The following is a 4691-nucleotide window of genomic DNA, read 5'->3' as shown; positions in this document are numbered from 1 at the left end:
AGAGCAGCGGTCCACTGTGTTCCTGGAGAGGCCGGCCTTTGCACCCCAGCCACTCTGCAGACCAGACATAAAGCTGGGAGGAAGGGCTGCCAGCTCCAGTGCTGAGAACACAGCGCAGAAAAGCAGCATCTGTGCTCCGGGATGAGTAAACAGAGACCCGAGGGAGCTGCCGAAACCGCACTGCAAACAGGAGAGGGAGCATCAGCTCCACCAGGAAGAGTTTCTCCTCAAGAGGGCTTGGGGAGACCAGTGGTTCTCAAACAGGTCCATGGAAGCCCAAGTCTGACGGCAACCACTCAGGAACCAGAGGCTGCAGGAGAAAGAGGTGGGAGGTGAGTCCCAGGCTCTGCCACCACCCACTCAGAAAGCCCCCATGATTGTGCAAGATTCCATCTGGACAAAGAGTTTAAAAGTAAAAAAATATCGAAAACCACTTCTGAAGGAAACAAAACATTTCTTATAACATACTTGCTCCACATCTTGTACGTGTCTTCCATGAAAAATAAGCAACAATCTGTAGAAGACGACAGGAAAAGCACAGCTGAAATGAGACAGCCATGCCCAGGGAGTAAGGACACAGGCTCACACTTCAAGTCACTAAGCTCAGTACTTCAAGTCACTAAGCTCAGTACTTCAAGTCACTGAGCTCAGTACTCAAGTCACTGAGCTCAGTACTTCAAGTCACTGAGCTCAGTACTCAAGTCACTAAGCTCAGTAGAGACTTGCAGATGTGGGAAATAAAGTGGATGATGTAGAAGACCTAATTGAAAACAAATTCTCAAAGTGCTGAAGAAGAGAACAGAAACCCTAAAATGCTCACTTTCTCTTTTCAAAGAAAATAAAATTAAGCTAATTGGTTGACAAACAGGGAAGACCCAACTTTCCAATACTACATATTCCTGAAGGACAGATGGAAATGGATGGACTGTTTTCCAGTATTTATGCTTAGCTGTTTTATTTCAAGATTTCAAATCTTAGAAGAAAACACAACTGAGAGGAAATGGGTTGTTCTTTCATTTCATGCCCCCCATCCCTGTGAAACTCTTCTGTGGGATGCGGTACCGTGTCTGAGTATCAATCATAGGGCTGTGGCACAATATGGTTTTAGAAGGAAGCCGCCTGCCCGTGGTTTGCTGTCCCTGCTCGCTCCCAAGAGGAAGAGACGCCGCCCACCCAAAGGCTTCGGAGCCCCTTTCATTAACAGAGAACACAGCAAACAATTCCCCAAAGACAGCAGGAATGCACAGAGGTTGGAGTGGCAGGCAGACGGCCAACACACACCACTGGGGCCGTGATGCTGCTGCAGCCTGAGTTTCTGATGCACCAAGGTGGTTTTGTACACAGGAAAATTATTTGTGGTTTGTTTTTATGCTTATAAAATTATAATTCAATTCGTTAAACACTTAACATTTTAAAACCCTAGTCTTTAAGCTTTTAATCCTATTTAATATCTTTTATTATATTTAGAAATCTAGTAAATTTTAACAATCACGTGCAAAGTAGCCTTTGATTCATGTTCAGTTAACTCACAATGAACAGATTAAATCCCTTAGGCAATGAGTTAAAGTTACAACTTTGTTAAAGTATTTTAAAATTGTTCAGTTTCATTTTAAATTTACTATGTTAGATTTTCTTGAATACTTAAGTGACAAAAATAAAACGTAAGATGGTCCTGAGTTCTTAATTGATTATTAAAAATCTAACAAAGCAAATGTATAAATATGGTGAATTGTAAGTTCTCTTAAAAATGTAAATTTTGTAAAATTTTCCTTTTTTTCTCAACTAAAAAGTCACGAGTCCACGGTCAACACAGATGTCATATTAGAATCAGATCTTTTAAAATATCAACATCCCTAAAGCACTGCAAATGACTTAAATATTAATTATTCCAGGTTATTCCGCAAGTCTATTAATGCTATGGCTTTGGTGTATTTTGCCATCTCTAGATTTAATTCAAGCCACTGAAGAAACCTTTTCCAATCTGAAGTGACTTGGGGTTACCATTCTAGGGGAACTAGAACGTTCAACGACCAAAGATTTTGCCCTCTCACAAAACCCAGAGCCATCTACACTCAGAATGAGTCTTCCTGCCCAACTGACATGCAAGCGGAACCCTTTTTGTAACTGCTGTCACAGTGGAAGTCTCCAAACCCCACCCTTGGATAGCGGGGCTGGAGCTCTCAGGCTCAGGTGGTGCCTTTTCCTGATTCTCTGGCCCTGCTGGAGGCAGCTATTTCTGTCTCCTGTTGGTTGGGCTTTGCTGTACTTAGCCCTCTTGAGGGCAGGAGTGTCTTCCATGCTGCTGGGAAGAACCCTGATGCCATCCCATCCGGCACCATGGAATGCCATTTCCTCCTCATCTACCTTCATGGTCTGCGGGCTCATAGCGTACCCACGTGAACTCAGCAGATCTCTCGTGGTGGATGCTGGTCCCACCACCCCACTCACAGCCACAAGGACACCACAGGTGCCCTTCACGGAGCATGGGGCTGGGGGGGAGTTTAGTCAACGAGAAAGACCTGGGTAGCTAACAACTTAACTTCGAACAAGGACAAACACAAGGACTAAAACAGAAATGAAAAACAAATTGCAACACAGATGAAGACACTAGACCAGGTGGGACCCACGGGGAAGACAGGAGAGACACAGAACCTTCTCCGACCACTGTGAAGTGTGAAGCGCCGTCTTCAGGAGGACGCGAGACCCGCAGTGTGTACGTGATGCTTCACGCCCAGGAATACTTGCAGTAAATCATGCAATTCTCTTTACGGATGTAGGTTTACTCATTCTCAGCAGTCCTTTCCGTTATCTTTAAAAAGCTCAATTGGCCAGGGGCCGTGGCTCTCGCCTGTATTCCTAGCAGTGTGGGGGGCCGAGGCGGGCGGATCACCTGAGGTCAGGAGTTGGAGACCATCCTGGCCAACATAGTGAAACTCTGTCTCTACTAAAAATACAAAAATTAGCCAGGCGTGGTGGCGGGCACCTGTAATCCAACTACTCGGGAGGCTGAGGCAGGAGAATTGCTTAAACCCGGGAGGCGGAGGTTACAGTGAGCTGCGATTGTGCCATTGCACTCCAGCCTGGGTGACAGGAGTGAAATTCCGTTTCAAAAAAAAAAAGATAAAAGCTCCATTTAGGAAATCTCTCCTCATAAGACAGGATGCAGGCCAAGAGCCTCCTGTGGCGGCCAGAAAGGAGGGGATAGCAGGAGGCTGCACCTCAGCCTCACCCTCTCGGCCAGGCCCACTCCCTGCCTGGTATTCTCTATACACAAGTATCACCTCTCGGCCAGGCCCACTCCCTGCTATATATATAAACACAGCAGACTGTTTCAATTATGAGTACTTAGAAGGAAATAGTGCAATCTTGCTCCTGAATTTATAAATTAGCTGATAGAGTGATCACAGATATCACAGGTTTTTATCCTATGTAAAAACCAAGGAAACTAACCTTTCCTCCAGGTGTATACTTATGTCATTTTTCCTTGGCAAAGCTAAACCACAAACCTCAAAGTAGTAAGGCCTAAATAAAACAGATTTAAATTTCACCCCCATGCCTTAGTCAAAAAAAAAAAAAAAAAAGATGACTCAAGGAAGAAAATTGGAGATTTAGTTTCCCAGAAGTTAACCATGCTGTCTTTGCATTTCTATTTGTACAATGACTCATATAGATTACTTCTGATAACCCCACTCTCATCAAAGTCTTAATAATTAAAGCATGCAGCTCAATTCCCAACTTTTCGGTCTCAAACCAGCAATCAGCAGGAAAAGAGCCATGCTATCCTGGCATAAACACTTATGTTCCACATTCAACATCCAGCAACCACTCAAAAACTGCAACAGGCCAGGTGAGGCAGCTCGCACCTGCAATCCCAGCACTTTGGAAGCCGAGGCAGGAGGACTGCTTGAGCCCGGGAGTTCAAGGCCAGCCTAGGCAAACTGGTGAGACTGCATCTCAGTGCAAAAAAAAAAATTAGTCGGGGGTGGTGGTTTGAGCCTTAGGTCTGAGCAGCTCAGGAAGCTGAGGTGGGAGCATCACTGGAGCCAGGGAGTTGGAGGTTGTAGTCAGTCGTGATCACACCACTGGACTCCAGCCTGGGTGACAGAGCAAGACCCTGTCTAAAACAAACAAACAAACAAACAAAAAACTACAACACACACCAAAGAGCAGGGGAGGTTTGGAGGGAGACCAACTGTTTCTCAGCGCAATTAACAGAACTAGGTTCAGAAATAACCCAGATATTGGCACTGTCAGTCAGGAATTAAAAATTATTATAATATGTTAAAAGTTCTACTATAATTTCAGCAGAGGTACAAATCTCTGGAGGAAAAATTTTCTAGGCCTACGATAATCAGAATAAATCAAACTGGAAAAAGAGAACAAAACAAAACACAAAAAGCCACACCCAATCTAGAGGAAACATACTGTAAATACAAAGATGAAAATTTTAGTTTTAAATTAAAGCTACAGCAATCATTAGGTAAAACATTGAGTCCGAAGTACAAAGAGATGAAGGATATAAACATGCAATTTGAAAATTAAAAGAATTCTGGGCCAGGCACGGTTGCTCACACCTGTAATCCCAGCATTTTGGGAGGCCGAGGCGGGCAGATCACGAGGTCAAGAGATCAAGACCATCCCATCCTGGCCAATATGGTGAAACCCCGTCTCTACTAAAAATACAAAAATTG

This window comes from Mandrillus leucophaeus, unplaced genomic scaffold (genome assembly GCF_000951045.1).
Source record: "Mandrillus leucophaeus isolate KB7577 unplaced genomic scaffold, Mleu.le_1.0 Scaffold6, whole genome shotgun sequence".
NCBI lineage: Eukaryota > Metazoa > Chordata > Mammalia > Primates > Cercopithecidae > Mandrillus > Mandrillus leucophaeus.
Note: the sequence above shows the minus strand (reverse complement) of the source record.